General features: G+C 42.2%; 1 protein-coding gene across 6 annotated transcripts in view; it reads left to right on the top strand.

The window, feature by feature from the left end:
* ARHGAP32 (Rho GTPase activating protein 32) overlaps positions 1-15338 on the top strand; it is a 416149-nt gene that overhangs the window by 185685 nt on the left and 215126 nt on the right. The gene's annotated exons all lie outside the window — the stretch shown is intronic.

The raw sequence follows: 15338 nt of genomic DNA, 5'->3' as shown, positions 1-15338 counted from the left end.
GTTGTGTCCCCTTTGGATTTGCAGGGCTCATTTTGCATGAGTGTCAAGGTGGGACTCTTTATCAACAATGGCAAAGATAGGCGGGTCAATATTTTAAAAGTAAGCCTCATGCCCCAATCATTTTCTTACTTTTTGGTCAGATGATTCTGACTCAACCGTGTCACTTATGCACCTTCCTAATGCCTGAATTGTTTTTTCTGGAGGAGTCACTGCTTTTTGTCTTCAGCAATGTTATTGCTGGCAGGATAAATATTCTTTGTCTTCTGATTTTTCTCTTCTCTTCCTACTGTGTCTGATATCATTCTCTCTCCTTTCCTTCCCTCTGCATGCTCCTCCCCCCATAGCATGCTTCAAGCATTAGATGGTAGCAGCAATTCTGATGTCTAATAAGTTCTATTAGCAGTACATATCTAATGCTAATAGAGCTTCTTGCTGTCCCTGCTGAGACAGCATGCCATGCTGTCTAGGGGCTGGGGGGAATTTCCATTATTGCACAGGGAGCTTGTATCTAAATCATAGAATCATAGAATCATAGAATTCTATGATTCTATGATTCATAGAATCATAGAATATCAGGGTTGGAAGGGACCCCAGAAGGTCATCTAGTCCAACCCCCTGCTCAAAGCAGGACCAATTCCCAGTTAAATCATCCCAGCCAGGGCTTTGTCAAGCCTGACCTTAAAAACCTCTAAGGAAGGAGATTCTACCACCTCCCTAGGTAACGCATTCCAGTGTTTCACCACCCTCTTAGTGAAAAAGTTTTTCCTAATATCCAATCTAAACCTCCCCCACTGCAAATCCCACACTTTGAAATGAACAGTGGGCTTAGAATTGTATTAACTCCTCCCCTGACACACTGGGGTGGGTGTCCTTGGCTTTTCCTGTGTTTGTGATCAGGACATTCAAACAATGATCTTTCAGGGTATTCCTCCATGTAAGGAATCCTAAGGCACTGACAGTGCTGGTTGAATACTTCGGTAACACTGCATTGGAAACACGGTTTCAGTTGCTTCTGCGGCGGTCTTGCAAGTATATCCATTATATGTTCCAGGCCAACAACCCAATGAAGGTCAGGACTCTAAATCCAGTGGGCTCTTCTTAAAAACTAGGACCTTTTGTCACTTGAAAAGATTTCTTGAGGTTTTCTTGGTCTGTCTTTGTGACAGGGTAGAGTCATCATACTCCCTACAGAAGCTCTGAGTAACAATGGAGTTGTCCCACCATAAGTTATAACCCTGTCACATATGCAGCCGTATTTATACCGCAATACCTTTCCAAATGACCTTTAGAGCAAGGACATTGGATACCCTGGATTCATTCTTTGCCTGACAGTGAGAAAGCATACTTTTCAACATCACTTAGTTTCACAGAGCCAACAAGCCTTGTTGAGGCTCAATTCAGGTGAAACACAGTGCTGCTTATGAAGCCATATAAGAATCAGACAGACAGAGTAATCAAGCAGGGCATTTTGAATTCAAAAACATATTTGCTAGAAGAATTTGAAGAAGGTATACCTACATGGATCACTAAAGCATGAAAGGTGATTTGATATCTGATGGTGTTAAATGGGGGGGGGTATTTTGTGTTGACTGTTCTTTTATATAACGTTCAGAAAACGTACAGATAGCAAGTGTATGTAGAAAATGAGTTACCATCTACCTCCTAGTGGGGTTGTATCTTCATTTTACAGATGGGGAAACCAGCAAAGAGAGCACCATGCACACTTAATATGATGATATTTTGTTCCAAAGTTTATTTTCAAGCAAAACCAATAATGTTTTGGGTTCATCGGTGTTTGTGCCCCCTATTGCTTCCCTGTGTTGCTTTGTCTGTTTGTGACTCTTTACCTCCCATCCATCCTTTGTTAATTCTACCTGTCTCCAATCATTCCCTCCTGGATTGTTTTTCCTCTATATGTCTCCTTTTCTTGTCTGTACCTCATACTGCTCCTTCACTGTAACTTAGCGGGTAGCTGCATAGGTACACCATTGATACTGCATGTATGAGAAAAAGGTCTACTCCTAATTCATCTTGTTCAGCAAGCAGTACGTGCTTGTGTCCTTAGCTAGCATCATGCTTCTGAGTGCTTCCTAAGATCCAAGAGCTTGGTAGTCTTTGGGTATATCACTGTTTGGGCAACTCATTGCCTGTAACCTCTAGATGTGTCTCTTGACTGCAGATCTCCAGTTCATTCATCAGTGGTCCTATTGACTTCCATGGGACTATTCATGTGCCTACTTATACATGGGCTTAAATGCTTTGGATTGGGGCCTAACTAGGCAATGGAGAGGCTGCAACAGCTGGCAAATGATTGAGTACTGAAATTTCTCTTTCATGTTAATTCACTATTTCTTTTATCAGTAGATCTTTTTTTTAATCCACTCTGTTTCCCAGTTTATAATTTCTTTGAGGCGCTATCTAGGTGTTGGAATATTTTTGTTTTGTTTTATTTTCTATTTAAGAATTGCATATGTAAGGAGAGACATGAAGGGAATAGTTTTTTTTAAAAAAAGTATAAACAGGAACCATAAAGTGAGGAGCTTATGTAAAATTATTTTTTGCAGCCTAGGGACATGATCCTGTTCCCATTAAAGTCAATAGAAGCTTGGCAGTTGATGTCAGGGCTTGAGGTAATAAGACAGGTGAAGACTTTTGGGTTTTTTTAAATATATACCCTATTTAACCTGTGCTCCATCTGAGAGTGGCAAGTTTCCAGAAAATGTTGCTTCTGATTCTTTTCTTGTTCTAGTGTCTCTCTTGTATGTACAGTTCTCTGATACAGGGAATAACTATCATTTTCTAATGATGAATCTGAACGATTAGCCATTTGAATGGAAAAATGAATTAGGAAGTAGTTGTGAGTTTGGGCCACTGTGATGCTTCAGGAAATGATTAAAAATCCTGTAGAAATAGCCTGTAAATTCTGTAGGGATTGTCTGCCTAATGTCACCAAGAACACCACCCCAGGCTCTCTCCCCTCTCTGGCCCCCCCTTCCCCCATTCTTGAGTAAACACATTCCCCAGACAAACACTCCAGATGCCCTCCATTTCCTCTACTTTTTTCCCCTGCAGGAGAGCTTCAGGATCACATATCTTGCAGGAAAGGAAGGAGAATATGGATGTCAGTTGTGGGAAGGTGGAGAAAGAGAGTGACTTCAGGCCAGGCAGCCAATAATCTTGTCGCAATTTGTGTCCTGCAGCTAAAAACTCAGGAGAATTGGGTTGAAAACGTTGGGCCTCCTGGAGTGAAATTCAGAAAACGCATTTAGCTGCTCGCAAGACGTTTCCAGTGGCCCAAGTCCTGAGCCTAAGGAAATTGGATGTGGTTGAAGTTTTCATTGCCGTGTTTTTCCAGAGGTGGAGTTGGCTCAATTAGAAAATTAAAAGTTAACATTACTCATGACATCAGTGGGTTGGGTTTCATTGTTCCCTTGAGCATACCAGGTAGGCTCCACATAAGGGAGCAGGGGTCCACCCACCTGGAACAACTTGCAGGATCAGAGCCTCAAGCAGTTTTACTCTTAGAACCATTACGGCACTTAATGCATTCACCGCTGATTCACTCCTTAGAACCTGTCCTCCTGGACAGCCAGAGATTCAAGTGTCTGTAACAAATACCATTTGAGAAGGATGATGATGAAAATTTGGCTCTGACATTTCCCGCTTTATTGCGCTGCCAGGTGTGATGCAACCTGGAACAGACATACGAGGCAACTGAAGCTGAAATGTCCAGTCTTGGATTTGTATTCATGGTGTAATTTCAACCTGATGATTACCTGAATAAATTGTAGACAGGTAGAAGCAGTTTCAGTTACTCATGTTTACTCTGCTCAGTGTATAAATTCCCTTTTCCAATGTTCCTCCCCAATTTCATCTTAATGGTCAAAGTATATAGAGAGAGGAATTCATGTTTTCAGGGTGTTTGATTTAGATGTCCTGAATTGTAGATTTCTGTCATCTGTTTAGACTGTGCCATTTACCATATATTATATCTTTCCAGGTAATATATTAAGCCTGGGATTTCCCCCTTTGCTCTCTTTCTTTTTTTTTAGAAAACATGTCCTGTGGGGAAAGGTTGAAAGAATTGGGCATGTTAGTTTAGGATAGTGATGACTGACAGGAGACCCGGTATGTCTTCAAAATATGATAAAAAGGACAGTGATGGATTGCTCTTCACGTCCACTGAGGGTAAGACAAAAAGTAATCAGCTTCGTTTGCAGCAAGGGACATTTAGGTTAGATGTTAAGAAAAACTAGAGGGATAGTTAAGCACTGGATACCAAGGGAGGTTTTGGAATCCCTACCATTGGAAGGTTTTAAGAACAGGTTAGACAAACACCTGCCAGCGATGGTCTTCCAGGTTTACTTGGTCTTGCCTCTGCATCGGGGGCAGGGGGTGGATTATATGACCTCTTGGAGTCCTTTCCAACCCTTCGTTTCTCTGATTCTTTCACTGCATTCCTATCAGCCATTCGGTTTGCTGACTCCTCCAATAGCTGATTCCTTGTTTTATGCACGAGAAGCTTGTACTTTCATAAATGGATTTATTTTTGGTTAGTATCTGCAGAGGTCACAAATGGCAGGTTTTGCTGTTTCTTAATTTAGCCCACGGATAATGGAAGCGCTATTGGATGGCTGTTCTTTGGTAGTAGTACTGATCTTTTTTTTTTTTCACCCCACGGCTTTCAGGGGTAAACAGCTGGCACAGATATATGCAGGACGTTGTCATTGTAAGCAAATTATGCATTCCGCCCAGGTAAGCAAATGCTGACCCTAGCAGCAATACTGAAGGCTTGGAAGGTGCTGTCAAAATGGGTCTGCAGTGCTCATCCATTCGTGTGTCGGACTGTGCTGTTTGCGTTTGTGCATGCATTCTTTTCTCTTGGAATAATTCACGTATTTATTTGCACTAAGATGATCACAATGGTTTTTTTCCCCCTTTCCTGCCAGAAAGTAATCATAAGCACTTATAGAGTGCTTTATGTTTTCAAAACGCTGGACTAATGCATAATAAATAACAAATGGTCTCTGTATGTGTTTGTAGATTGCGAAGAGGTGGTGGCTTGAGATGCTGTGAACACTAAAAAGAGCAGGAACTGTCTATTTTTAGGGCACCCATCGCCATAAATATAAGTTAATTTAGAGCACTCAGATACGTGCTCCATCTTTCACTGGAAATTGTTTTATCTATCTTTCACAATACAGTAGAATCTCAGAGTTACAAACATAAGAGTTACAAACTGACCAGTCACCCACACACCTCATTTGGAACCTGAAGTATGCACTCAGGCAGCAGCAAAAAAACCAAACCAAAACAAAAAAAACCCAAAAATCTAATAGTCAGTACTGTGTTAAATCTAAACTACTAATAAAAAGGGAAAGCAGCATTTTTCTTCTGCATAGTAAAAAGTTTCAAAGCTGTTTTAAGTCAATGTTCAGTTGCAAACTTCTGAAAAACAACCATAATGTTTTGTTCAGAGATATGCACATTTTAGAGTTGCAAACCATCTCCATTCCAGAGGTGTTCATAACTCTGAGGTTCTATTATAGATCTCAAAAAGCAGTTGTCAGACTTCATGTTTGAATAGAAAGGTAAATGTTTTGGGTTGCAGGTTGGGCTGGTTTGCAGCCTTTTGTGGTCATTTCACAAAGAGTTTGAAGTCCTGCAAGGTAAATATGAGAGTCCAGCTGAATGAGACCTAGCAATAGGTTGACCAGGTGTCCAGTTTTCGACCAGAACACCCGGTTGAAAAGGGACCTTGGCAGCTCCACTCAGCACCGCTGACCGGGCTGTTAAAAGTGCAGTTGCCGGTGCTGCAGAGCTCAGGCAGGCTAGTCCCTACCTGTCCTGCGCTGTACCCTGGAAGTGGCTATCAGGTCCAGCTCCTAGGCAGAGGGGCCATGAGGCTCAGCAGGCTGCTCCTGCCTGCTCTGAACACCAGCTCCACACTCCCATTGGCCGGAAGCTGGGGGGCGGTGCCTGCAGGTGAGAGCTGTGTGCGCAGAGCCGCCTGCCACACCTCTGCTTAGGAGCCAGAACTGGGGGCCACTTCTGAGCCACAGTGCGGTCCGTGATGCCAGGACAGGCAGGAAGCCTGCCTTAGCCTCCCTGCTGTGCTGCTGACTGGGAGCTGCCAGAGGTAACCCCGCCCCCAAACCCCTGCCCCAACCCTGAGCCCTCCAAACCCAGAACCCCCTCCTGCACCCCAAACCCCTCATCCCCACCCCCAGCTGGAGCCCTCACCCCCTCCCGCACCCCAAGCCCCGCCCCAGCCTGCAGCCCCCTTCTGCACCCTGAACCCCTCATTTCTGGCCGCACTCCAGTTAGAGCCCTCACTCCCTCCTGTACCCAAACCCCCTGCCCCAGCCCAGTGAAAGTGAGTGAGGGTGGGGGAGAGTGAGCCACTGAGGAAGGGGGAATGGAGTGGGGGCGTGGGCAGGGTCTTGGGGAAGGGGGTGGGGCTTCCAAGAAGGGGTGGGGCTAGGATGTTCGGTTTTGAGGGATTAGAAAGTTGGCAACCCTACGAGGATGAAAGAGTTTCTGTGTGTTGGATTTTGTCAGCGGGGATGTTGTTACTTGTTTTGGCTGTATGTTTAGAATATTAGAGCTATTTGTTAGTATTATCAGGGCATAAATTTTTGAAAGCAAATGATGTAATTAAACTCTGAGAGTCTTGTTCTCAAAATAAAGAGAAAACATTTCTTAGTGGATATTTCACATGCAGATTGAGGTTAGGATTTCTGTAGTGCTATCAGGGGGCTAGTCACTAAAAGGGGATCACTCTGGTGTTTTTGTTCAATAAGCCTTTCATCTAGAACAAGGAAAGTATATGTGTATGTGATATGCTGGTGCAGTGGGGTATACAAACTCTACACTGCCCAGGAAAAGGGGTAAGGAGCAACTGTGGATTCAACCAGTCTCATCTAGCTTCATTTGCAATAAGTGTCAGCAGGGCAAAAATTCTCATAGAATATTTACTGGAGCCTCCCACATCTTCTCTCTTCCTTCGTCCCCCCGGCCAATATGTATAAAAACTCCAGGGCCCAGCAGGGTTGCAAGGGTGTACTTGGGGCTCCAGGCTTCAGCCGCTGGGCTAGGAGAGGGAGCACGGGGCTTCTGCTTGAGGCAGGATGGTGGGGTGGTTGAGCTTGGGGCTTCTGCCCGATGGGGAAGCAGGGCTCTGGGCTTCAACTGCAGGCTTTACTACCGCAGAGGGGGGTGTTTGTGTGCTGCCCTCCAGGTTTGAAAATATGTACTTTCCCTTCTCTGTGCTTTTGAAAAGGCTTAATTTCTCTGTGCATAGTACTTTGCTTAGTTTTAAAACAGTCTGTGAAATAAAAATGACTTTCGCCCAGCATGGAGCATCCCTGGGAGTCTCTGATAATTGGCACAATCATTTAATTGGCACATAGGCTTCCACTGGAGTTTGACAATTAAAAGGATTCAATTATACCAGAATGGAAACTGTAACTTGGGCAGTAGGTATTAATTTATAACAGTCATTTCATTTTAATTTGCAAAGCTGGAGAACTAATATTGTTTGTTCTTTATACACACTGAAAACAGAGCAAACCCATCTTGCAGTGCAATTTTACACCAAGAGGAAAACTTACCAGTCATCTAGGATTCCCTTGCATCCTTAGTATGTTGTGGTATGCTGAGTAGTGAGGAGCTCAGGATTTACCCTACACATATTGTTTGAATGCACTCAGACTTTTCCAAGATGTGTACCCACAGGAGCTGCCTGCCTTCTTCATATGTGCTCTCAAGCCCAAAGCTCAGCAATTAGTAATGATTAATAATAATTTACAGTCAGCCTGGAAGTAGTTTAACTTAAGGTTTTCCTGCTGACATGGGCAGGATTGTTGTTAAGAAGAAGAATTTGTCTTGGAGATGACTGCTAATGTGAAATGCTTTGAAAGGGAGGGGGTAAAAAGGAAGGCTTCTGTGATTAAGGAATGTAGCAGTTACCTTTAAATGGGGTATTAAAGTTCTGCCAGAAATGTTTTTCTTTTTCAGATGTCTTTCTCTTTCTCATCTGTCTTATTGCTAATGTGCTGATCACCTCTGTTTTGTCATTTGTGTGGATCTTTGCACCTAGAAATAAGCACAGATGAGTTTAGGCTGGCCATTCAAGGTCTTTTGCCCTCATGGACACGTGCTACAGTAAGCCCATGGTGCGCCAGTGTCTGTCTTGGAATGAACAACCGTGCACTGCAGTAAATGCAGTCTCTTGCAGTGTGAGATAGTTTGGTCATGCGTTTGCATAACAGCACCAGCAACTCTTCCCTTTAATTTTAAAGAGGCAAATAAATAAACAAATGATGGTACTGCAGCTGAAATTTTGAATGCACGCTTATAATTCAAAGCTAAGGTTGCCACAGCACTGATAATCCTCTGCCACACTGCGTACAAAGGCATAAAGGTGTTTTAATGTGCATTGTGCAAAATGTGCCTACGCTATGGTACTGTATATATACTGCTCTGCTAAACGGCATGCATAATTTCCATATTAACTGTAATTTGGCAAGGAGGGCCAAGTTATGATTAATGTGGGAACTGCAGCTCTGAATTTCATGATGTTTGTGTATGCAGCGTAGCTGTAGCATGGTCAGTCCAGGGTATTAGAGAGACGAGATGGGTGACATAATATCTTTTATTGGACCAACTCTCACCAACAGAAGTGGTCCAGTAAAAGATACTACCTCAGCCACCTTGATTTTATAATGTTTGTGTGTTAGAATCTTTGCATTAAAATACAGACCCTTTCATAGGTCTCTGTTGTATATTGAGCATCTTATGGTTGCTCTCTTTGTCTCAGCCCACTTTCTTACTGGTGAAAACAACAACAGATAATACCACCTGAGTTGGGACACGTCCGTCATGATTCGAGGTGCAAAGGATGGGATTAACATTGGAGAATGAACTATCTTCTCACCTTTCCAGATGGTCCCTCTTTAGGTAGTTTGTAATGCTGCAGTGTGGGCAGTGCTGCAGTTATCTAAGAAGCTGTGCGTCCTTGCTAGGTAAGACTCTAGATTTCTAGGGCTGTCAATCAGTTTTCACCAGCACTAGATTGCTTAGAAGAAAAAAAAATGTATGTGGGAGCTGAAGAAATTGGCTTCTTTATAAGGAACCTTTTTAAAAATCAACATCCTTTGACAAATCATGAAAAGCTGGTGTTTAACTTTCTCTTCTTTATTTTCAAAACCTAGGGATGGATCTTAATTGCAGTTCAACTGGGGTGGGGAAGGTCAGCATTTCATAATGGCTTCAAGCTTGAATATTCTATTTAGCACTTGAAATACATCCAGAGAGTGCAGAAAGAGGCTGAGAGCTGTTTCTGAATCACTGTTAATATGTTTGCAGCATTTATTTTAAAAAAAAATCAATAAACCACTCTTGGTGGGAAGAATTCATTCTCCAGCATGATTCAACAGCAGTCAGTTGTGAAGCAATTAATTAGCCACTGAAAGTTATGGAGATCTTTAGTTTGAACTGTTGTCCAGTACATTCAGTTTAATACTCCCTTGCTAGGTTTTTGCCAGTCATTGTGGTGGTAGTGTAATTTTGCATGGTGGTACATATTGTAAAGTGGGCAAGCTGTCTTGGTAGGTGTTAGTACAGATAATGTAGTTGTGGAGCATTTTGAGCACAATCCTGGGGATAATTTTCATGTAATAGCCATAATTTCTGGGTGTTAGTCATAGAGTTGTAGTAACGAAGTTTGCATGGATTGTGCTGCCAGGCTTTTCCATTCATCAGGGTTTTTAAGCTTCTTGATCAGAGTCACCCTGCAGACCAAGGTGTGTCTCATTTAGTTCCTTTACCCAGGTCTGGATTAAGGCATAGGTACTACATGTCCCACGTCCGGAGGTGTTCTGAAATAATAGCTCAGTGAGGTGTGAACTGCCCCTTGCATCTGAGTGGAGTGCTAACTCTCAAGAACCCATGCTCTAGGGGAGCCTAGCAATATCGCCCACCAGAGGACTCTGTGTGTGTGGCCGCAGTGGGGTCCATCTCATGGTCTGCTCAGGATTCCCTTAAAAGTCCAGCCCTGCCCCTTTACCTTTGGCTTTCCAAATAGTCACTTCCCAAGTGGAAATCAGACCATTGGCCTTCATATATAAAGTGTGGGATTTTCAAAAGGGCTCAGAGTTCACCTAATGCTGCTGCTGCTGGACTCGGTGGTAAAAATCCCACTAATTTCAAAGTGCTGAGCACTTCTGAAAATCTCAGCCTAAAGACCTCATTTTAATCTTGTATTGGTGTATCAGAAGAATAGTGAAATCTGGTTTACACTGGTGTAAGTGAGATCAGAATTAGGGCATCTGAGTCAAATTTTACTTAAAAATATTCCAGTGCAAATCTGGAGTAACTCCAGTGGTTTAAATGGAGTTACTCTAGGGATATATCAATGTACCTCAGAACAGATTTGGTCCTAAGATTATTTTGTCCTATCTCAATGCAGTCATCTTGTTCTCAGACACTCATACTACAAGCTGGCCATGCATTCTCACAATTGTCTTGTTGATCATTCTGTTTCAAACAAGCTGAGAGCTGTAGAGAAGGGGAACTTTTGGTTCTGCATTTCCTCTTGATCTGGTATGTGGCCTAAGCTGCAAACAAGAAATTACTGCTCTGCGTGAAAGCATCTAGAGGGACTACGTGGCGAACCAAAAATTGTAACTATTAATTCTTGATTGTCATGCACATTGTGTAAAGAGTTATCACTTTGGATGGGCTATCACCAGCAGGAGAGTGAATTTGTGTGGGGGGTGGAGGGTGAGAAAACCTGGATTTGTGCTGGAAATCACTTTAGATAAGCTATTACCAGCAGGACAGTGGGGTGGGAGGAGGTATTGTTTCATATTCTCTCTGTATATATAAAGCCTGCTGCAGTTTCCACGATATGCATCTGAGGAAGTGAGCTGTAGCTCACGAAAGCTTATGCTCTAATAAATTGGTTAGTCTCTAAGGTGCCACAAGTCCTCCTTTTCTTTTATTAATTCTTAGTTTGTGGTACAGCATTTTTCCTTTTGTTTGTATGTGGTCAGCTGGGTAATATTGGTTACTGAAACTGGATATGATATACTGTATTACAGCTATGTACATTTTAGGGCTGGCCTGGTTTTACCTCAGCCTCTTGGTGCTGTAGTCTAAACGTGTGGGAGATGCATGGTTGAAAAGGTCCAGGATTTAAAACTCTTCCCATCTAGTCGCTGCAGGAGAGAAGGAAAATTTCCTTGGAGGATTAAGGGGCTAAACTATCAGTTTCTGCAAAATCCCCCAGCTTTCATTTAAACAAACAAATGAACAAAATGTTGCTAACTGCCTTCCTGATTCTGCTGACACCACTACAGCCTCTGTTGCTGCTCTTAATTTACTGCTGCATGGGAAAGCCAAAAGTTAATTATTCTCTGGTGAGTTTAACTTCTGCTGTTCAGAACCTTGTGGATGGTTAACGGCATGTTGTTGGTGTGTATATAACTTACGTTGCTGTGACATTGAGGTGTGCGAAACAAGTGGATCTTACACCAGTTGTGCATTCAGAATCTACTTAAAGTGCCTGCAACTCCCATGGAAGTCAAAATCAGGGCCCAGTTTTGCTCTCGGTGACAGAAGCATATGACAGAGCTGAGTATAAATTGCTTTTTGTTCTGCCTTCCTAGCTTCTGCCCCTTCTCTCCCCCCACTCCATGTCCAAATCACTTTGTTTGTAGACACACCGTTTATGACCATCTTACTTATTGTCATTTACATCATCACTGAATATGGCCAAGGGACCTTCACTAAAGTTGCACCTGCTGGTTCCGAGCTGACTTCAAGCCAGTAATTTTGATTTTTTTTCCATGTAAAAGAAATGTATTTCAGCACAATAACCCAAAGCCTCCCTTGTTCTTTTGTATTTAAACTGCAGTAAATCAATAGACTATGGAAATCGTGCCTCTTAACAGCGTTGATTTTTTTTTAAAGCAAGCAAGAAAGTAACTGAAATCAAGGCGTGATGTTCACTGGATATTTTGTTCCCTGTGGTTTGTTTTCAGATACATTTTGTAAGCTGTACAGAAGACTTTAATCCTGGCTGCCTTTCCCACGCATATTGTATGTGAGGTTTTTGTTCCTTAAAGTACATTCCTTAGCCAATATACTGTTAAGTAGGGCAGTGCACTGTATGCAGCTCCTTGTGTTGAGCTCGTCTTTGTGAATGTAATAAGGGGCTCTTACTGTAGCCTCTCCAGAGCAGTGTCAAATCCAACCTTAAGGCTCCCAGGTAGTTATCATGCTCATGTTGTCATTAGGAGCTAAGCACTCATTTGGCTTGATGCATCTGTTGTGTGTCTCTTAAAAAACAAACCTCACCTATGAAATAACAGACAGGAAATGCAAGTGTGGGACTTCTGTGGTGGTTCTTCCCAGCAAGTACAGATGAGGGACTTAAATTTTGTGTAAGTCTTATGCTGGCTGTCTGTACAAGGATGAATTTCACATACCATGCGGAGGTTTCTGTGTTCAAGGTGCTGCAGTGTGTGTCACTCTGTGTGACAGGCTCCATTTCCAGGACTTGTATTACGTACTGTCCTTAGGCCCAGGGGGCTGGATCCTTGCTTTTAGTGACATGTATTCAGGGCAGATCAATATACACTGCAAACTCCACAAAAATGAGAGATGAATAACCAGGAGTGAGCGTGAGCTACATTTTTCTTTACCTGTAGAGGTACATGAGGCCGATAAATGGATGACCCAACTCCTCCAAGATTCCACTGCTGCTCTGAAGCATCCCTTAAAATTTGCCTGCTCATGACAGTATTTAAAAGCCTATCTTTGGAGAGGAGATGCTAGGAATAGAAAAATGCACCCTGTGTAGTCCTTGAAATAGAATAATTCACTGTAAATTACACCATGCAGTAATTATTGGCTAAAAAAATTCAACCACAGTGACAAAGAATGTGAAAAATGCAGTTGAACGTTCTAAACTCCAAAAATAATACAAATCAAAATCTTTTTTTTCTTTTTTTAAATCTTGGTTTCTGGGTGCTGGAATTGACAATGTTCAGAGTCGATGCACCGTACTGACAGCAAGCACCGCCCCTTCTCTCACTATGTCTTTTCTATCATATTTCTCTCATCTGTCACGAGCTATAGAAGAGGCGCAGGCAACTGAATTGCTCTCTTTATTCTCTTGAGCAAAAGGGTTGTCCCATTGTGTAGGGATAGCTGTCCACAAATAAATAGTAATATTTGCACTTCTCCAGTGCCTTTCATCCAAGAATAGAATGACCAGATGTCCCAATTTTATAGGGACAGTCCTGATATTTGGAGCCTTGTCATATATAGGCGTCTCTCACACACACACGTGCGCACACACACGCGCGCACACATATGTCCTGATTTTTCACACTGTCTGGTCACCCTATCCAAGAATCTCAAAAGTACGTAGAGACTTCAGTGACTGCGACCCTACAACATCCTTGTGAGGTCTCTCAGTTTTACTGCTATTTTACACAGGAGGAAATGAAGAGAGACAGAGATGAAGTGACTTGCCCAAGGTGATGTAGTAATTGTGTGACAGAGCTGAGGACAGATCCCACGTCTCCCTAAATCACCAGTCTTGTGTCTTAATCAGCGAGACTACACATCCTCCAATTAAAATGACAAGAATTTCTTGCTGTGCTTTAAAAAACACAAGAAACATGCGGCTTCCCAGTGTGACATAACTAGACCTTTTCATGCCTTTGTGCAGTGGGGATCAAAGAACTCTGCATTGGGTGAGGAACAAGGAGAAGATTTAATAATACTGATTTTTTTTTTTTTTTGGTACAATAACTTCTTTTTTGGTAACATTTTGACAGAGTTCACAGTCCTTTATTCATTCCTGAAAAACGCCTCTGTGACCTGCACTAAGTTCTCACAGCTATTTCTCTGCACGGAGTGGCATGAGTTGCTATAATTAAAGAATATATCAGGACCTTCAATCCCTACTTGCTGTATCTGGAATGTGAAATGTATTTAATCCTTTCTAACTGCAGTGTGGGGCCCCAATCTTTTCTGTGCGAGGGTGCACTAGATTACACAATGATGCTCTTGTATCAGAAGAGAGCTCTTGGTTTTGCATAGCCGTAGATGATTGTTCAGTGTTCAACTGCTGCACTCTGCTGATCAGGCCATAAATAGCATCTAAATCCAGTACATTTTTGCAAACAGACTCAAGTTGGAAATCCAGTTTTTTCCCCCTTTTGGAAGCTGTTAATCGAATAACGTACCACCTAGATTTTGTTTTCAAGCTGAGAATTTCAACCTGCCTAAAGGATTTGAATTTTCTATTAATTTTTATTGGGTGTACAAATCTCATAGGCAATCTTGAAAACATCACTCTGAAAGTATTGAAATGCACCTACTGTGATATTTAACTGCATATGCAAAAATTTCTTATAAAACCATATACAGTACTTACATCCAGCAATTTAAACAGTGTCAGCTGATCATAAAGAACTCCCAAATACTTGTATTCATGTCAAACAGTGCTACTGTATGCAAGAGACTTCAGTAACGTATGCAGTTATTTTGTCCAGTTTCTATGCTCTCTGTCCAGTTCAAACAAAGGGCCCAATTCTGCAGCCCTCATTTACCTTCAAGAGTGCTGCGCTGGCAAGTAAATGCTGCAGGATTGGGCCAACAGTTTCTGTTGGGGTTAACCCCTCCCCCCCCCCCTTTTTTTTTTTTTTTTTTTTTTTACTAAATACATAACAAGTTTGTTATTGCTAATGTTGGGTTTTTAACAGGGTGGTTTTATTTTATTTCATGTATTGTGATCAGGATGTTTTTGGTATCATCTGAAGGAGGGGTAACAAGAACTTTGTTTTCAAGGAGGCTGGGTGGTTTCAAGGCTAGGGAGTAGGTTAGAATCTGAGCTGAACAATCGTCCTAACTTCATTGCATCTCAGGCACACTATCTGTGTATCTAGCAAGTGATATGAACAGGGGGAGATTGATGGTACTAGTCTTTTACCTCTGAGTGACCGGTGGATATTTGTAGAACATATTTTGAAAACGAAAAGTGGCAATCACTGTAAATACTCCACATGGCACTGGTATCAAGCCAGCTTTGGTTTGTATTTATTACCTTCTAAAGGATGCTGAGTTGCCATTGAGTTCTGTGTGGACAAGTGTCTGCTTCAGAAAGAAACCCCATCATGGTCCACAGTGACAGGCCCCCTTTTAGCCCTTTCAGTAAAGCCGGGTAGTATTTTCTCATAAAAACCCTGTTTTTGATGAAAAATGGCTTTTTGACCAAAATGAAATTTTCCATCTTCAGCCATGTTTTTAGTGAAAAGGTA

This window comes from Lepidochelys kempii, chromosome 22, assembly GCF_965140285.1.
Source record: "Lepidochelys kempii isolate rLepKem1 chromosome 22, rLepKem1.hap1, whole genome shotgun sequence".
NCBI classification, from domain to species: Eukaryota; Metazoa; Chordata; order Testudines; family Cheloniidae; genus Lepidochelys; species Lepidochelys kempii.
The sequence above is the reverse complement of the archived record's forward strand: the minus strand, read 5'-3'. Positions and strand labels throughout refer to the sequence as shown.